Raw genomic sequence first — 20,388 nt, forward strand, 5'->3', positions numbered from 1 at the left:
TATGTAATGGTTTGGGGTTGGACCACAATTACTTGGTTGTAATCGCACGCGCAGGGAACTCCATTTTCGCCTTGACGATCAGAGGGGTTGCTGTAAAGGCTTTTTACGTGCAGCTGTATTTCGGAAAGTTGTAGTTTCAACGATTTCATTGAAGATATCCTGGCGAATACTTCATGTAAAGCGAAGTCAAACTCTAAAGTGAAAGTGAGACAGATTTTTTGTTTGAGGAATCTTGGAGTGTTATGATTCAAACGAACTGAGGAGCTGTTTCTGCAAGGACAGGACGTACTTCTGGACGGGTAAGTGCTAATGCCGTTTTATGAAATATAAAAATATATATATATTATATATAAAAAATAAAATATATATTTATATATTTTTGCAATGAAATGTGTAGTTTGTTTTTGTGTGTGTTGGTTTGTTTGGGTGTGTGTGTGTGTGTGTGTGTGTGTGTGTGTGTGTGTGTGTGTGTGTGTATATATATATATATATATACACACACAACAATGGCCGGAGTTGAATGGAACACCTTAGTGACTGTTCCCTCTGCTCTATACAATCAATACATATCTGTTTATTTTATGTGATGATAAAAGGCTCATACAATACAAATATTTTTTAAATGTTTTCTTTCACAGTGATAGCGACTCCGACTGGGAGGCCCCGGTGCCAAGCTGCCCGCTCTACCTGTGCCTTCAGTGGTGTTCATATGCATCAGTTCATTACTGCAGGCATGACTGTGCCTCAGAGCCAAAAGGGCACAGCATGGAGGCGTCGTTGTGTTCTGTGTCGCATGAAAGGCACCACTTGTTCAGTTTGCCTCTGCTTTACATCAGAAAGAGACTGCTATGGGACATGGCACAGGCAGCAAAATATTATGACGAGGACTTCCAAGGGGTGTGTACTGTTTTTTTTTAAATGTTTATTTTCTAATATTAAAAAAAAAAATGTTTTGTGTGTGTGTGTGTTAGAATTGCTTTTTGATATGTTGTATATAGTTATTTGCACTGCTGTATATAGTTATAGGTTATTTCACCAATTCGGCCACTTGGGTACATTTGGGCAACTTGTGTGGGACACCTGGGTGACTTCATGCTAAATGTCATGTAGCTCACCCATTCCTGAAGTTATCAGTCTGAAACTTTGCACACCTACAGTTGCCCTCTTGTGTTATCCATCAAAATTATCTCCAGCATCCTATCTGACTGTGTGGCTATTCTAGTACATGTGAAATATGATACTACAACAATAAAAAACAGAAAACGTATGCTCTTTCTTTCTCTTTTCTTCCACCAGATCTACTGTGTTATATTCTCCTACATTCAATTAACATTTCCACAAACTTCAGAATGTTTCCATTCAAATGATACCAAGAATATGCATATCCTTGCCTCTGGGGCTGAGCTACAGGCAGTTAGATTTGGGTATGTCTTCAGGCGGAAATTGAGAACAAAGGGTTGCAGCCATAACAGGTTACCAACATCAGTTTCTGTAACATTTTGGCAAGCAGTGTCTATTTTGACCAATACTGCAACAAGTTAGACAAGAAGTTAGAGTGAATGGGATATTCGTCTACTTCTCTGCTATTCATAGCTGTGTGCAGAATCAAAATATTCCATACGGAACTTACGGTACAGCTGTTTTTGTAACTGCATTACCACGTGTTTTTCAACCTTCCCAAACAACGGTCGTTTTGACCACTTTCGGAGCATTTTTGAGGAAAAAAGTTCCGCAAGCAAAAAATCTTCCCCTGCTTCTCTGCTCTTCATAGAAAAGGGCGGATTTCAAATCGGGGCTACCAATCTGTAACTATAGCCGTTTTCGTAACCCATTGCCTCACTTTCAAGTGTCTGTAAATCATGCCAGCAGCAAGGCAATTTATTACTTGCCCAAACAACTATCGTTTTGACCACTAAACAAACAGTTACACAAACATAGTTTGGCATAAAATGTTCCTCTTCTTCAAGGGCGGAAACGCTTTTAAAATTGGGTCTACCGTTCTCGAGGGAGAGCGATTTAAGAAACCCCTCACCTGCTCTTCACTAACAATTCTGATTTTCCAAAACGGAACCGTTGGCTAGGATACTCACAGACGCTGCAGGGCCAAAATCCTGAGGAGACACTCCTCCTACACCGTTTAAGCTAGAAATGCCGTTCCAATATCAACAAATTCGCAACGGTCTCGATCAAGTTGTTTGTATAGAATTTTTTATATCTGTTATACTGTTTCCGTTTTTCACTTTCTTGTCCTCTTTATGTCCTCCTTCCTCTTTCATTGGATCTCAAAAAAAACTCAAGTGCCCCATTGTGACATCATCACTTCCAAGTGACATTCTTTGTAAGTGAAATCAAGCAATTTTTGACACAAATCAGCTAATAACTCCACATTGCAACCACTTAGACAAGACATGTCAAGTGTTCCAGCTTCGTCTACTTCTCTGCTACTCAAATCTGGAGTTTGGAGACAAAAATGAGATTCTTATCAAAAGTTACAGGAGTATAAGAATGTAGATTGATCAACATATTTTCCTCATAACAACAGAGTGAAGAGTGAACAGGGTTATGGTAAACTAAATCAAATAAAATCAAAGTTGCCATTTGCACAGGAATACAGCGCAATATGTACAATACAATGAAATAAGTAGATTACTACAGTATATTAAGTACAGTACAGTCGGTGCCAGTCTTATGGCTTTGAGGGAGAAACTGTCTCTAAGCATGGTGCTGGTACACTTAATGCTCTGATACAGTTTGAAAGATGGTAAAGGAGCCAGAAGTCTTAGTTTCCAATTTTTATATACCTCTAACGTCAACAACAGTCAGAAGACGGTTGTACAGGATGTGACAGTCATGGTCATCTTGTCTCCGCCACTCCCATCGTATGCCCAACGGGACACATGGGATGAACTGCCCTGACTAAGACAGACAGACTACAGTAGCTGCAGATTTGAAACTACACTATCAGGGGGATATTTCCTTGCACAAGTTGTCAGAAAACTCAAAATCAAATCAACTCCAAATCACATTTACCTTACCGCTGCAGGGAACTGTAACTTTTATATAAACTGAACTGTATCTATACATGATCAACATTTTTGACTGTGAAGCCATTTTTTAAGCCAGAAGTTGACAGGTTTGTTGATATAACATAACATACATTTCCGTCCATAACCCTAACTGTTGGACATTGTTAGGAGTGCTTTGTGTTCTCACAGCACAGGTGGCACAGAAATATTTATCTGAGCCACAATCCTTACAGCACCATAGATCAGCCTCCTCCAAAACTCTACACAAACTGCAGATGGCATTGGGTGAAGGACATTCCAGCTCCACTGAAGGCATGTGGAGTAGCTCCCTCAACCCCTTCCAGGCCACAACATCCGCTGCCTTCCTTTTTTTTATGCTGGTGGAGGAGTTGCATCACTGTAGCTGGACACAAATTCTGCTGCAGAGGGAACCAGCTCTGTTCTCCCAGGACTCCCTAGAGAGTAGTGATAATTGTTACTGAGTATAATATTCTGGTTCAATTAGGTAGAACAGAACTGAACAGGGAAACTTTCTCATCGATTTAAGTTGATGGCAGGGGTGTACGCACTATCAAGCCTCTAGTCAGGTCTCTGTAAAACAGTGTGGCTCTTTTTCTTCTAAAAGATGGCATCTGTAGAAAAAAACAAGACAATGACTAAGTTTGACATTCTAAATCAGGATACAATTTTAATGACATTTAAATGATCTGATACATAGGACATAATTATCTATCATAATGCATGACTAGTGGAGTTACTTTGCTTACACTCGTATTTCCTTATAGGGACTCTAAAGACAGTTATGGGTAGGAAGATGTGCTTAAGATGGAGATTAAGTCGTATTAATTGGCTCCAGAGACAGTTGATGACATCTTTGGGCTTCAACAAGCATGGGACAGGAATATATTGTTTTCATGTCCATCTAATACTTGCCTAGTCCAGTAGGCCCAATCACATCTTGCTATGCCCATAGAGCCCCCAAAGTACCCCTTCATATACATTTTAAATGTAGGCATATATGAAATTAGTCTTTCTAAGTAACCACATTGGATATTGATTTCTGGTTGAATTAATGGTGTAAGCATGGGCTAGAGAGAGTTTAAATCCATGCAAGATAGTGTACTAGTGCACACTTTGGGAAGTATGGAGATTTAAGACACAAGCAAAAGACGCAGCCCCAAAAATTTGACACAGCCTTGCACCAAAAACAGGAAATGACACTGTGCCATGGTTTCCGGGAAATTTAAGCTGAAAATATTGCGAATGCAAAATTGCAAATCCTTTCAAATGTATTATAAATTCAGATCGATTTTTAGCAGGCTATCCAAGTGTAAAAACACTTTAAAAAATAATGTGATTACGTACCATTGATGAAGGGAAAGATCAGAAGAGCTTGTTCTAGTTTTAGTTACAGCCCAGTAAAAATGGGCATTACCGCCACCACCGTATACTGGGTGCAATAACAGCCGTGGTTGATACTTTTTGCCTACTCGGAAATTACGATATGAAATATTGATTTGAACCTTCTGACCAACTAGTCTAGTGGGTCAGGTGAAGCACCACTGTCAGATTCATATCGCGTGATGTCTGATGATAGTTCTTGATTATATCGACTGATATGGGGTGGTTATGGCTGACTTGCTAGATGGATTTTATTGGCGTTAAAGTCATTTGTTTTTGTTTAGAATATTGAGCCATTGAAAATGAAACAGTGCATGAATGGGTGGAGGCAGCGAACAATGTACCAGGCCAGCTGTGATTTACAACATGATAGCAATATTTTTTGGACAATATTTTTTGGACAACCTTTGAAAATGTATCTGTGAATAATACTGGACAAAAATATAAATGCAACATGCAACAATTTCAAAGGTTTTACAGAGTTACAGTTCATATAAGGAAATCAGTCAATTCATTAGGCCCTAATCTATGGATTTCCCATGACTGGGAATACAGATATGCATCTGTTGGTCACAGATACTTCAAGAAAAATGGGCCACAGGATCTCATCACGGTATCTCTGTGCATTCAAATTGCCATCGATAAAATGGAATTGTGTTCGTGTCCATAGTTTATGCCTGCCCGTACCATAACCCCACTGCCACCATGGGGCACTCTGTTCACAACATTGACATCAGCAAACCACTCACCCACATGACTCCATGCACGTGGTCTAGAGTTGTGAGACCGGTTGGACGTACATGCAAATTTGAGAGAAATAAGCCTTTTGTGCATAAGGAACATTTCTTGGATCTTTTATTTCAGCTCATGAAACATGGGACAAACACTTTACATGTTGTGTTTATATTTCTGTTCAGTGTAGTTAGTTAAATAGCTACCGGACTCTCTTCATTGACCCTTTCTGAACTTAGAGAGCAGTATAACTGCAGTATACTGCAAAAACCACGTCCAAAATAAAACTACAATTTACTGCAGTAATTTTGCATTGTAACTGCAGTTAGAGTGCAGTATAACTGCAGTTGAACTGCAGTTATTTTGCAATTACTCTGTCCGAAATACCACAGTTGACTGCAGTTACAGCACCTTTACTGCAATTTCAAAACTGCAATCTTTTTTTGTAAGTGTTCATGCCCAGCGCAAAATTTCAGTTGCATGTCGCAACCTACACTACATTTGTCTGTCCAATGCATGTACATAACAGGCTGCTTTAGCCACTGGTGAAGTAATTTAATGTCAATTTCAGAGGTTTAAAAAGGAACAGAAAGGAAAGATACAAACCGTTAGTTCACTTTGGTTCAAAATGGTTCAGAACTTTTTTGCTGGTCGGAACAGTGGAACGGAACGAAAAAAAGAATGGTTCTGTTCAGAACTACACCATTTATTTTTGGTTACAACCCCTGATCCAATGATTGATTTATTAGATATCATTTTATTTCACCTTTATTTAACCAGGTAGGCTATTTGATAACAAGTTCTCATTTGCATTTGTTCTTAAGGAAATTATAGTCTACTTTCAGACATGTTTTCATAGTGTAATTTACTTACACTTTTCTACTGAGGTGAAACTAGGCAGGGGAGGGACCAGTTTGGATTGCTGACTGTCTCTCACTGGTTCCTTGGCCTTTTCCAGGTTGGTGTGGTAATGGTAATAAAACACCACAGCTGTCAGTGCATGTCAGGGTACATCCCGAGGGGTTCGTGCTGATTATAAGGAGATTGTGACAGCCGGTTAAATGGCGTCCCTTGAGAAAGCAAGAACAAGATGTATGTCAGGAGAAGTGCAGTATTATAATAAGGAGACGCGGAAAATGGCGGGAAAAAGAGAGGCAGAGGAGGTCTAAGAGAGAGAGTGAGGAAGTCAGTGAGCTTGAGTCCGTTAAAAATGGCGGGGAAAAGGGAGATAGTTTATAAAAGAGGAATGGAAGAAAGTGTAAGCAGAACGAGCTGAAGACAGGAGGAGAAAAGGAAGTGAATGAGGGCGAAGAATCAGAGGTTGAGGTGTGGTGAAGTTCTTGGTGCCCGAGGCTTGCACCGATGGACAGGATAAAGAGGAGTCTGTGACAGCAGGAGTGAAGTTTTGGGAAAAACTGGACCCTTGTCTTTTGGCTGATCCATTTGTGGTTTCACAGTGGGTGAAAACAGAGTTGGGTACTGTGAAATTTGTGAGGGTAACCAGAAGTGGTCTTCTGACAATTGTTTGTTTCTGCTGGTCAGAGAGAGAAGGCGCTCGGCGTTAAACGAATGGGGGCAAGAAATGTGAATTGTTTCACTCTCAAGAAAAGGGTGCCATTGAAATGAGTGATTACCGGGGTAGCAGTAAATGTTGACCAACTAAAAGGGGAAGATTCCTTGTGTTTGTGATGCTTGTCGTTTGGTGCAATGCAGACAGGGTGGCAAGAGTGGTGAAACAGTCATCATCTGTTCTTTTGAGTTTTGATGTTGTGTCTTTGCCCAAAAAAGTGATGTTAGGATTTATAAGTTATCCTTTACAAGCTTTTGTGCCAAATACATTATGTTGTTACAGTTGTAAAGCTTATGAACATGTGGCAGCAGTGTGTAGGAGCGAGGTTCCTAGGTGTGAGAAGTGTGCAGAAGGGCATGAGACAAAGAAATGTGTAGCATTGGGGAAAGTAGTGGTATGTGTTAAATGTAGGGGTGCCCGTAGGGCTGGGGATCAGAAATGTCCCGTGCGAGAGAGGCAGGTTGAGGTTTTCAGGGTTAGAGTAGTGCAGAAGTTGTCATATGCTGAGGCAGTGAAGAAAGTAGAGGAAGATGGGTCAAGGGGGAGGGATCCTGAGAGGAGTGATGTGAGCAGTAGAGCTGTACCAGTACATAGGGATAGGCCAACAAGTGATATGTGTTTCAGTAAGATTGAATTTTGGGCATTTATAGCAATGGTTATCAACTGTACTGCAGGGATATTGCAGAAAATGTAGGTTGTCGTGACAGCTGCAGAGAGGTATTTGGGTGTGAGACTTGACATCAGAAGATTGACAGGGTGTATTAAGTGGTGATTTCCCGTCCTTTCAGGTTTGTTGGCATGAGGTAGGCCTAAACTGATTTACATTTTATTTTTTGTGAGTGTAGTGTTAAATGATTTGTTTATTTTTTCAAGCAAAGTATAAGGGAGTTGTACTCAATATATTAGGTGGCGTTAATGCAACATATTGGATGCCAACTGCCGTTAAACCTCATCAAAGACAAATATGCATGTCGGGGCAGTTTGTTGCTCGATGCGGGGTTATGCAGTACTAGCTAGCTGTACAATCTCCGGGAATTGAACAGAAACAAGAGGACACCACCAAATCAAATCTGAGATGCCCAAAGAAGCATCCACTAATTACTACGCACTTCAATTGACCGCAGTGTTAGCTTGGTAAGCAGAGAAATCCATTGTTATCAAGATTCGTTGCTAGCACTACCAGACTAACGTCACTGCCCACAGTAAATCCGTTTTTACTTTCGATCTACTAAGTTTGCTTGTCAATAAGCTCTCAGACGAAAGGTCCTAGGTCGATGAGTGATATACTGTATCTAGAATCAGATGATGCTAGAGAGCAAGGTTTTTAGTGATAGTCGAACTCTTACCTTATTGCCAAAAAGGAGGTAATATGCTGTTTTCTTGTGCTCCGGTGGTTTAGGGACAATCTTAAAAAGTGCAATACCAGTGATTAAGTGTAAGCATTCCCATTCAGGAGGGTTAGACCTAAATTACTGTTACACACACTGTATAGGGCCTCCAGTCGCTGAAGGGCCAAGCATTTTATTAGTTACATCTAGCTACTAAGATATTAAACCACAATGTGAAGTCACTGACCCCCCCCCCCCCCCCCCCCATTCATGCTATATTAATTATATTTCTAGTTCACCACTTTCCTAATTCTGCAGGCATATTTCTTGTGATTGATTTAAATTTCAATACCTTTCTATCAATATGAGCTACAGGTCTACGGACAATTGCGGTGGTTTACTTTATCTCTTCTTCTATATCATGGCGGTCCGCAAACAATTGTTTAAGTGCATGCTGCCAACTACTGTGCTGGAATGTACGATCAATCATGATCTGCCCAATTCTGTACTACCATGAAAATAAAAAATGAAATAAATCCCTACTAACTTCTACCACACCTTCCCCCCTGCCCCCACTCCATAAAACATTATCTATATATTGCTGAAACACTCCACACTTAGGATTGTTCAGCATGTCAAAAACATCTGTTTAGCCCCAATATCTCTTTTGCTGTCTCCACAATAACAATCAACCTGGCATTTTTGCTTTCCACAACTTGAGCCCTATTGATAACCTTACCAATAAAAGCTATAAAGTCAACTTTATTCATTATCAAAGTTTCCTTTGACACCGCACATTGGTGAGCGCAAGATTTCTGACTACAACATCATAGCATGGGGGCGTGCATATTGACATCTCCCTTTACATGGGGACATTTTCCAATCCCTCTAAAAAAAAGGCCACCTATTGGAAGATGGGTAAAAATGTAAAAGCAGATATTGAATATACCTTTGAGCATGGTGAAATAATGAATTACACTTTGGATGGTGTATTCACTAAAAAGATACAGGCATCCTTCTTATCTCAGTTGCCGGAGAGAAAGGAAACCGCTTAGGGATTTCACCATGAGGCCAATGGTGACTTTAAAACTGTTACAGGGTTTAATAGCTGTGATAGGAGAACCTGAGGATGGATAAACATTGTAGTTACTCTACAATACTAACCTAAATGACAGATTGAAAAGAAGGAAGCCTGTACAGAATAAAAAATATTCCAAAACATGCATCCTGTTTGCAACAAGGCACTGAAGTAATACCGCAAAAAAAATGGGGCAAAGCAATTCACTTTTACAAAGTGTTAAGTTTGGGGCAAATCCAACACAACACATTACGACATTACATTATTAGTACCACTCTCTGTATTTTCAAGCATAGTGGTGGCTGCATAATGTTATGGGTATGCTTGTAATCGTTAAGGTTTAAGGATAAGGATTAAAATAATTAACTGAATGGAGCTAAGCACAGGCAAAATCCTAGAGGAAAACCTGGTTCAGGTATGAACAGAGTACCACATAAAACCTAGCATTCAAACAAGGTAATGGTTCCAATCGTTTTTCCACCATACATTTTTCCTATAGGGGATTTTAGAAACACTATAGTGTTATATATGTGCTATGTGTAGGCTTAACCTGGCGTGACATTTTGATAACCGTGTAAACCTGTCGAGGACAAGGTGACTCACCTGTATTTACCCCTCAAAATGAAACACTAATTAGCTGCTAATGTGGCTATCATAAAGAACTACAAATACCATGATGATCTGAACGAGACTGCCGACTTGAGGAATTAATAAATTGGCAAAATTTCTTTAGATCTAAAATTCTGTGAACTGTCTTGTGCAAGTTTTAAATTGACACAATACCTGTTAGCAAAGGTGGCAGCTAGAGATGACCTGCAGGAGCTTGCAGGGAACTTGCACAATTGGTGGCTGACTAACTACTTTTTTGCCCCACTGTAAGTGCTGTTATTGTGAAGTGGAAACGTCTAGAAGCAACAACAGCTCAACCACGAAGTGGTAGGCCACACAATCTCACAGAATGGGACCGCTGACTGCTGAAGCATGTAGCGCGTATCATCCATCCTTGGTTGCAACACTCACTACCAAAATCCAAACTGCCTCTGGAAGCAACGTCATTCCAATAAATGTTTGTCGGGAGCGTCAGCAAATGGGTTTCCATGGCCGAGCAGCCGCACACAAGCCTAAGATCACCATGCGCAATGCTGGAGTGCTGTTAAGTTCACCGCCATTGGACTCTGGAGCAGTGGAAACGCATTCCCTGTAGTGATGAATAATGCTTCACCATCTGGTTGCCCGACAGACTAATCTGGGTTTGGAGGATGCCAGGAGGTCACTACTTGCCCCAATGCATAGTGCCAACTGTAAAGTTTGGTGGCGGAGGAATGGGGCTGTTTTTAATGGTTTGGGCTAGGCCCCTTAGTTCCAGTGAGAGGAAATCTTAAAGCTACAGCATGCAACCACATTCTATACAATTCTGTGCTTCCAACTTGTGGCAAAAGTTTGGGGATGGCCCTTTCGTCTTTCAGCATGACAATGCCCAGTGCACAAAGCGAGATCCATACAGATGTGGTTTGTGGAGGCTGTTATAGCAGCAAAGAGAGGACCAACTCGATATTAATGCTCATGAGTTTATAATGAGAAGTTCGAAGAGCAGGTGTCCTCATACTTTTTCATGTAGTGTATTTTAAGTGTTTCTAAAATTTCCTATGGGAAAAATGAATGGTGGAAAAACGATTGGAACCATTTCCCTGTTTGACTGCTAGATTTTATGACACTATGGCTCTATTGTCTTCCCTTAACCCTATGACCTACACTACTGTTTTTGAAAGAAAAGCACATTTTTTATCAATTAAAATAACACAAAATTGATCAGAAATAAATGACTATTGTAGCTGGAAACAGCAGATTATCAGCAACCATCACTCCTGTGTTCCAATGGCACGTTTTGTTAGCTAATCCAAGTTTGTCATTTTAAAAGGCTAATTGATCATTAGAAAACCCTTTTGCAAATATGTTAGCACAGCTGAAAACTGCCATGCTGATTAAAGAAGCAATAAAACTCATCAGTCTGTTCTTGTTCCATGCGAGAAATTGCCAAGAAACTGAAGATCTCGTATAACGCTGTGTACTACTTCACAGAACAGCGCAAACTGGCTCTAACCAGAATATAAAGAGGAGTGGGAGGCCCCAGTGCACAATTGAGCAAAAGGACAAGTACATTAGTGTGTCTAGTTTGAGAAACAGATGCCTCACAAGTCCTCAACTGGCAGCTTCATTAAATAGTACCCGCAAAACACCAGTTTCAATGTCAACAGTGAAGAGGCGACTCCGGGATGCTGGCCTTCTAGGCAGAGTTCCTCTATCCAGTGTCTGTTCTTTTGCCCATCTTAATCTTTTATTTTTATTGGCCAGTCTGAGATATGGCTTTTTCTTTGCAACTCTGCCAAGAAGGCCAGCATCCCGGAGTCACCTCCTATCTGAACTAAAAACTCCATATTTTGGCATGTCTGTGCATCCTTGACCATCACGAATCAATATCCAAAAGCAGCATAAGTTTTTTTCTGTGAATCTGCAGATCATCTTCTTTCTTTTGTGGCACCAATGTGAGTGAGGATGTACGACAGGTGAAACGGTGTTGCAGTGGTCTAGTGCACGTGTCAAACTCATTCCACGGAGGGCCGAGTGTCTGCGGGTTTTTGCTCCACCCCTGTACTTGGTTGACTAATTAATGTTAGTAACTCCCCTCATCTGGTTGTCAAGGTCTTAATTGAAAGGAAAAAACAAAAACCTGCAGACGCTAGCCCCTCCTTTGCATGAGTTTGACACGTCTTGTGTGTGGTGCGGGAATAATGACAAACGAACCTGGGGAGCTTTGTCTTCACATTGCCCTAGAAAAGGAAACCGAAACTCAAACCACTTCTCGATATAGTCTCACTTCGGTTCGCTTCGGGGGCTCTTTGGAGGGGTCAGAGTTCCTTTGGAGTGTGCACACTGCACGAACAATGAAGGGAACTGCAATGAGTTCACAAAAATTGCCTGAAAGGGACCAAGTGTGAAACCCTTAATAGTTTTTTCATATATTTTTTTTCCACCTTTCCTCTTCAAGGACAATCAAATTATTTATTTGCACCTCTACTCACATTGGTTGAGCGCCTTCCACTTCTTTCCAAATTTGAAAACGTTAATACTTAATTTAAGGTCACTTTTTTACCACTAACATTAAATCCCTTCCCCCCCAAATACTGGCTTGCCTCTGCATGAAGGGAACTGGGTGGCCTATCCTATCTGGTTAGAAATGTGGCATTACACACCAGATGGTCCTGTAAGTGGTGTATGGCCCAATCCCAAATCGATCCTTATGCACTTGTGGAGATCTAAGTGGATTTGACAGTTGTGAGCAATATGGCAATATCTCCAATTTGCCATCTCACAGGATTAGGTGTAAGTTTCACCATACTGCTTATACCAATCTCCATTTGCAAAGGGTTGAGTGGCGCAGCGGTCTAAGGCACAACATCTCAGTGCAAGAGGTGACACCACAGTCCCTGGTTCGAATCCAGGCTGAATCACATCCGGCCATGATTGGGAGTCCCATAGGGCGGTGCATAATTGGCACATCGTCGTCCAGGTTTGGCTGGGGTAGCCGGTCATTGTAAATAAGAATTAGCAGACTTGCCTAGCTAAATAAAAGGTTAAATATATATATATTTTTAATTGGTTATTGTCTCTATGACATTGCCCTGTGGAGGATGCAGTCTTCCGGAAGGGGCATTAAACAGTGTCTTGACTATGATTATTGAATAGCTTAACATGGTAGGCCTACTTCTCGTAAGAGAGGCCTAAATTCCCAATTTGGACACTCTACCACAATGTTCATGGAATCATTCCCCTAACAAGTAATTATAGCTCATGAATCCACTCTCCTCGCAACTTTTTAGCAACAAAAAATAGGAATTAAAAAAACATATATTTTATTTAAACAACTAATAAAAGATTGTTTCGGATGGCCTTCATCAAAACAATGACACAGATGGAATGGACAGATACGTAGGTCATAGGGAAGAACATTTGCAAAGAAACTATTCAGCTGTCGGTACATCCGCAAGGTAAGAGGTACTGTGGTCAATGGCTCCACCTAGTAGCAAAATACAGAATCGAAAATAATAAATCAAAGGCAGAGGCAAGGCAAGCATATTACAACTGCACAAGAGCGTAAAGCTGTAAAACCAATGTTAGAATAAAAAGACCTAAGTAGGGAGTGTTAAATCTGTACAATACTGGAAAGTTTTCAGTGTTTGATGTCAAATCCATCTGGATATAGCTACAGAATATTATCTCTACGTGACAGTAATAGGACAAATATTTATAGAGAATCAAAGGGGAGGAATTTAGAGAAAATTAGCTGTATCTTTTATAAGAGAGGTAAAGGAACCTACCACACTTGTTCGTAGATCTGTAGCTCATATGGACAGTGAGGTGTTGAAAAGAAGACCCATAACTGGAAATATTCATATAAGATCAGTATAATGAAAAAAAAAATTGTAATAGTGTACTATGGAGGAGGGAGGTGGCCTAAAATCAAGTAGTTAGAGGTATATGTAATTTGGATAAGAAACTATTGAAAATTGTATCTGTATGTGAACAAATGACCACAGCTGTAATAAGATACATATTTGTACAATATCAAAGGGGAGGAATTAAGAAAAAAGGTGTCCCTTTGGATAGAGGTAAAGGAACCCACCGTACTTGTTTGTAGATCTGTAGCTCATATGGATAGGACGATATTGAAAATGGCATGTTACAATGTTTAGTTGCAGCGAACAGACCAAACAGTGGCACGAATGAGAGCCATGAGCATACAGCCACCGCTTGCTCCTCATGGTCTCCCTACACTGCAGTGGCACGCATCAGTTTAATTTCAGATGATGTCAACATAATTTTACATTCATGCATTGTAGTAGAATGTATTTCTAAAAGGTCACCAGAAGTGACATCGTCACAGTCATTCTATATAAAAAATTAAAAACCGACCCAGGAAAAAAAACACCCCACCCATGCCTTTGATTTAAAAAATCCTAGGGGAAACACTAAAGATAATAGGCCAATTTGCTTTATGACCTAAACAAAATCACATTTCAAAATGCAATTGTTGTGTGGGGGGATTGTTGTGGTTTAAAATCTCTAGATTTTTTAATTGAGACAAACATGACGTTTTCCTGTAAACACCAGGGGCCTCATTTATCATTATTGCATAGTGATGGGTTTGGATTGCTGAACCACTATTATAACTAATGATTAATAACATTTAGAGACCTGAGGGGTGCCATAGCCGAGGGGCTACACCAGAGTTTAATGGTTATCTGTAGGAGGAAGGTATATATATGGTGGATGCAATTAAGCTTGGAATGTACGGAGTGTAGGGAAAACGATCACGTGGCAGGCATTGATAAGAGGAGAGAGCCATGGATTAGTTATGAAGGGGGTCGAGGTCTGGTCACATTAAGGGAGAAGGAAAAGTTTATGGCCTGTATCACTTAGTTTTCTGCCTAGCAAAAAATATACAATGTTTAGCAAGGAGGAAACTCCACCCAAGGTGGGGTACATATACACCACTATTGTAAATATTTTTTTGTCTGTTCAGCTGTTAGATCCTTTGGGAAGAATAAACTTGGTTTAAGCTTTCATAGTTTCCGTTGAGTTCTTACTCTGATAATTAGAACCTAACAGTAGAAACTACTCTAAAATACTACTTACTAACGGAATTTAGAATGTTCGTACGCATAGAACAAGTGTGATTTATCAAACAATCCTACGAGCGCCATACGCACAACGGTAGGAGATAACCGTTGATAAATACTAATTGTTCTCAGCCTCAGTGCGCCTGCATGACCTTGGCTATTTATATTTCGAAATGCCCCTAATTAACCATATATGGTCAAAATCATCCCTTTAAACCTGTGAGAATATACAACACCGTACCATGAAATAGCCTACAATGGAGCAACCAGAAAAAGCTTAAAATAGTTTTTTGATACCGCAATAGAGGTGCTGGTGTCAGAGACTGAGCACAACCAAAAAGGTTTTATTTGGCTCACTCCGTTGTAGTTTGACCAGTAAAAACATAGCTACAAACAGAACCATTAGGAAAATTTGCAGTTGCTGTAGCAAATTGGCATCAAATGAGTAGGCAACACTCACCAAATAAGCCATCCATCCTCAACAGCTCCCTCCTCTAGGCATATAAGCCAACATGATGTTCTGCAGAATGAACAATTTGTGTTCTACCTGGCCACCACATTCAGCAGTGTTTTTTGCGCATTACATGACCTATCAATTCAATTTGCTTTATTGGCATGACGTAACAATGTACACATTGCCAATATATCACCTGCACATTGAGTGGAAGCCTGTATTGTACACATACACAAAATGACCAAAAGTATGTGGACACCTGCTTGTCAAACATCTCATTCCAAAATCAAGGGCATTAATATGGAGTTGGTCCCGCCTTTGCTGCTATAACATCTCTTCTGAGAAGGCTTTCCACTAGATGTTGGAACATTGCTGCGGGGACTTGCTTCCATTCAGCCACGAGCATTAGTGAGGTCGGGCACTGATGTTGGGCGATTAGGCCTGGCTCGCAGTTGGCGTTCCAATTCACCTCAAAAGTGTTCGATAGGGTTGAGGTCGGGGTGAGGTGAGGTCTATATAAGCCAGTCATATTCTTCTACACCGATCTCGATAAACCATTTCTGTATGGACTGTTCACAGGGGCACTGTCATGCTGAAACTGGAAAGGGCCTTCCCAAACTGTTGCCACAGAATCGTGTAGAATGTAATTATATGCGGTGGCGTTAAGATTTCCCTTTTTTAGAACTAAGGGACCTAGCCCGAACCATAAAAAACAGCCCCAGACCATGAAACCCATTTCATTAAGCTCCCGACGAACAGTTATTGTGCTGACGTTGCTTCTGGAGGCAGTTTGGAACTCGGTAGTGAGTGTTGCAACCAAGGACAGATGATTTTTACACGCTACACACTTCAGCACTCACCGGTCCCATTCTGTGAGCTTGTGTGACCTACCACTTCGCGGCTGAGCCGTTGTTGCTCCTAGTAGTTTCCACATCACAACAACAGCACTTGCAGTTGACTGGGGGAGCTCTAGCAGGGCAGAAATTTGATGAACTGATTTGTTGGAAAGGTGGCATCCTATGACAGTTCAGTTCAGTGACTTTCAACTTGGACAGTTCCAAGTTGAAAGTCACTGAGCTCTTCAGTAAGGCCATTCTACTGCCAACATTTGTCTATGGAAAGTGCATGGCTGTGTGCTCGATGTTATACACCTGTCACCAACGGGTGAGGCTGAATTAGCCGAATCCACTAATTTAAAGGGGTGTCCACATACTTTTGTACATAGTGTATTTCAACTGTTTTTAGGATGGTGCTTTTATGGTTATGTGGGTGCTGTCTATTGCTCCGTTCGTATTTGGGAACCCATTGATGGCAAAGAAACACCTCTTGATTTCAACCTGTTGTGCGATGGTGTATGCGAATTGTATGTTACAGTTGGTTTTGCTGATGATTGATTCCAAAACATTGGCTCATCGAGGGAAGTGAGATGCCGATCGGAACGCTCCCGCTGTAAAGTGCCTGTTGCCGAGGCTGAAAAAGATGGCGGACTGAACACAGCAGTGTATATCACCTCAAGATAAAAACGTTATATTCAATATTGGTAAGTTAGACTAAATATTAGCATTTCACAAACTGGTCTAACCTTCAATCTAGATAACAAAACAAATCATGAGGCTAGAGAAATGTGCCGACAAATATTACGAAAACAAGCAACACCCAAACATGATGGAGAGTAAAACTGGGGAACCAATCCCGAAAAGGAAACGTGACTCTTCGACAGACAGACAATTTAATATTTTCACCACCGGGAATGGTGGAAACCGATCTGTTAAAATCAATAAATGACAAACTGGGAATACTTTAATTAGTCCGTAAGGATATAAGAGGAGATGAAGGCAAACCTCGAGATGAGTGACGAGAAATCTGCGACATTGGAGAAAGATACAAACAAGCTAAAAGGGACAGTCAATAAGATTGAAACCGATGTAAATGAACTTAAAATTGAGAACTTCTTTCTGAGAGAAGCCTTACTTGAAATCCTGTACAGACTAGATCCATGAGAGAAAATATGGTACTTACGGATATCCAATAGAAAGAAGGAGAAGTTCCTGAGGGAGTTCCTCTTTAAAGGGAAGCTGTCGACAAAATCCAACTCGAACGTGTACACCGTTTTGGGCAGAGATATGAACGCCCAATCGTTTCCAAAGTTGCTTTCTTTAAAGATAAAATAATGGTTAAAAGCTAGGGGTAAAAGACTTGCTGGCATGAATGATCAGTTCCCGAAAGAAATTGCAGAACGGCGCGAAGTTGAGAAGAGAAATAGATTGAAAGGGAAACGTGTAGCTCTCGTAGTCGATAAACTGTATATTGATAACCAAATGTTCAGATACAAAGACTACTCCATGGCTATTCTAAAAATTACAAAGTACCCATGGAGGAGTCGAATAATGGAACACGCAATACTAGACATGGTAGAGATTGTAATAAATAATAAATATAGAAAAGCAATAAAATACAACAATTGTTAAAGAAATAAACTACACTATACCATTCTAGATAGGGAATGTTAGAAAATCATTCGTTTTAGACTTTCCATTTATAGTATTTCAGAAATTGATAAGACAGCATTATAGAAGAAAGGAAAATTAGCAAAATAATACATCTTCAAATATAAGGAACTGGAACACAAAAGTACTCAATCAACACGGTAGAGATAACACAGAGGACATGCAAGGCACAGTATGTGGGTATGTACACATGTATTGTGATGGAAGGTGGGGTGTGTGTTTTTGTGTTTGGAAAGTGTGGAGTTAAGTGAGTGAAAAAGGATACGGGTTGCAGAGCCATTGTGTGTTTGAGCAGGGGTTATAAGAGCAAACTTTCAATTTTGTGCAGATGTAACGGATGTGAAACAGCTAGCTAGTTAGCGGTGGTGCGCGCTAAATAGCGTTTCAATCGGTGACGTCACTTGCTCTGAGACCTTGAAGTAGTAGTTCCCCTTGCTCTGCAAGGGCCGCGGCTTTTGCAGAGCAAGGGGAACTACTACTTCAAGGTCTCAGAGCAAGTGACGTCACCGATTGAAACGCTATTTAGTGCGCACTACCGCTAACTAGCTAGCTGTTTCACATCCGTTATACTCACCCCCCTTTTGACCTCCTCCTTTTCCGCAGCAACCAGTGATCTGGGTCACGGCACCAATGTAACAGTATAACTTTAGACCATGCCCTCGCCCATACCCGGGCGCGAACCAGGGACCCTCTGCACACATTAACAACAGTCACCCACGAAGCATCGTTACCCATCGCTCCACAAAAGCCACGGCCCTTGCAGAGCAAGGGGAACTACTACTTCAAGGTCTCAGAGCAAGTGATGTCACCGATTGAAACGCTATTTAGCGCGAACACCGCTAACTAGCTAGCCATTTCACATCTGTTACACAGATATGGGATATACATTTTAAAATAAATGATTTATTTACTGTCCTATCATGATGGAACTGTTCCCAACCCTATACCCTAGTCACCCACCTGAGCGACCCATACACTAAGGTGAAGTCCTTATCTGTTTTATTGGCCAACTGTAAGTAGCCTATACAAAGCCAAATCAGAAAGATTAATGTGGTCAGAGACCTACTAAAGCAGCACTGCCCCCTCAAGATTTTGAGCCTGCCTGGCAGGGTTGGTCCGACAAAGCCAAAGCCCCCTGATGGGAGAGCATAATATACAAGGACATTCTCAAAGCTGCTAATGAGAACCTTGACGACCTTGTATCTAGCCGGTGGGGATTCCGGTCACACTCAGATGGAACAACTGTTGAGCATCTGAGTGTATGGTTGTTTGTGGGGGAAAGGGATTGAGTGTGTTTGTTGCTAGGGAGTAAACATGTTAAGGAAAATATACAGGATGAATCACAATAATTGTTTGATAAAATAATAATTGCTTGCCAAATTGTAATTTTTGAAATGGCAATACTGGTAAGAGGCAACAATCCTTTTCTTAAACTACCTACATTATTACAATGGTTAATTATGGAAATTAAGATAAGCAGGATTATTATCTACAGTGGGGAGAACAAGTATTTGATACACTGCCGATTTTGCAGGTTTTCCTACTTACAAAGGATGTAGAGGTCTGTAATTTTTATCATAGTGCCTTGCGAAAGTATTCGGCCCCTTTGAACTTTGCGACCTTTTGCCACATTTCAGGCTTCAAACATAAAGATATAAAACTGTATTTTTTTGTGAAGAATCAACAACAAGTGGGACACAATCATGAAGTGGAACGACATTTATTGGATATTTCAAACTTTTTTAACAAATCAAAAACTGAAAAATTGGGCGTACAAAATTATTCAGCCCCTTTACTTTCAGTGCAGCAAACTCTCTCCAGAAGTTCAGTGAGGATCTCTGAATGATCCAACGTTGACCTAAATGACTAATGATGATAAATACAATCCACCTGTGTGTAATCAAGTCTCCGTATAAATGCACCTGCACTGTGATAGTCTCAGAGGTCCGTTAAAAGTGCAGAGAGCATCATGAAGAACAAGGAACACACCAGGCAGGTCCGAGATACTGTTGTGAAGAAGTTTAAAGCCCGATTTGGATACAAAAAGATTTCCCAAGCTTTAAACATCCCAAGGAGCACTGTGCAAGCGATAATATTGAAATGGAAGGAGTATCAGACCACTGCAAATCTACCAAGACCTGGCCGTCCCTCTAAACTTTCAGCTCATACAAGGAGAAGACTGATCAGAGATGCAGCCAAGAGGCCCATGATCACTCTGGATGAACTGCAGAGATCTACAGCTGAGGTGGGAGACTCTGTCCATAGGACAACAATCAGTCGGAAATTGCACAAATCTGGCCTTTATGGAAGAGTGGCAAGAAGAAAGCCATTTCTTAAAGATATCCATAAAAAGTGTAATTTAAAGTTTGCCACAAGCCACCTGGGAGACACACCAAACATGTGGAAGAAGGTGCTCTGGTCAGATGAAACCAAAATTGAACTTTTTGGCAACAATGCAAAACGTTATGTTTGGCGTAAAAGCAACACAGCTGAACACACCATCCCCACTGTCAAACATGGTGGTGGCAGCATCATGGTTTGGGCCTGCTTTTCTTCAGCAGGGACAGGGAAGATGGTTAAAATTGATGGGAAGATGGATGGAGCCAAATACAGG

At 40.8% G+C, this 20,388-nt stretch overlaps 1 long non-coding RNA gene across 1 annotated transcript; it reads right to left on the reverse strand.

Annotated features, from left to right (window-relative positions):
* Window positions 1–2,506: 2,506 nt before the first annotated feature.
* On the reverse strand, window positions 2,507–3,937 carry LOC149975499 (uncharacterized). Its single transcript, XR_016488454.1, has 2 exons — window positions 3,596–3,937; window positions 2,507–3,481 (listed from the first exon to the last, which is right to left on the reverse strand). It is a non-coding gene; the product is annotated as an uncharacterized LOC149975499 (long non-coding RNA).
* Between the last annotated feature and the right edge of the window lie 16,451 nt (window positions 3,938–20,388).

This window comes from Oncorhynchus mykiss, chromosome 18, assembly GCF_057628025.1.
Source record: "Oncorhynchus mykiss isolate SJ-2025 chromosome 18, ASM5762802v1, whole genome shotgun sequence".
Lineage (NCBI taxonomy): Eukaryota > Metazoa > Chordata > Actinopteri > Salmoniformes > Salmonidae > Oncorhynchus > Oncorhynchus mykiss.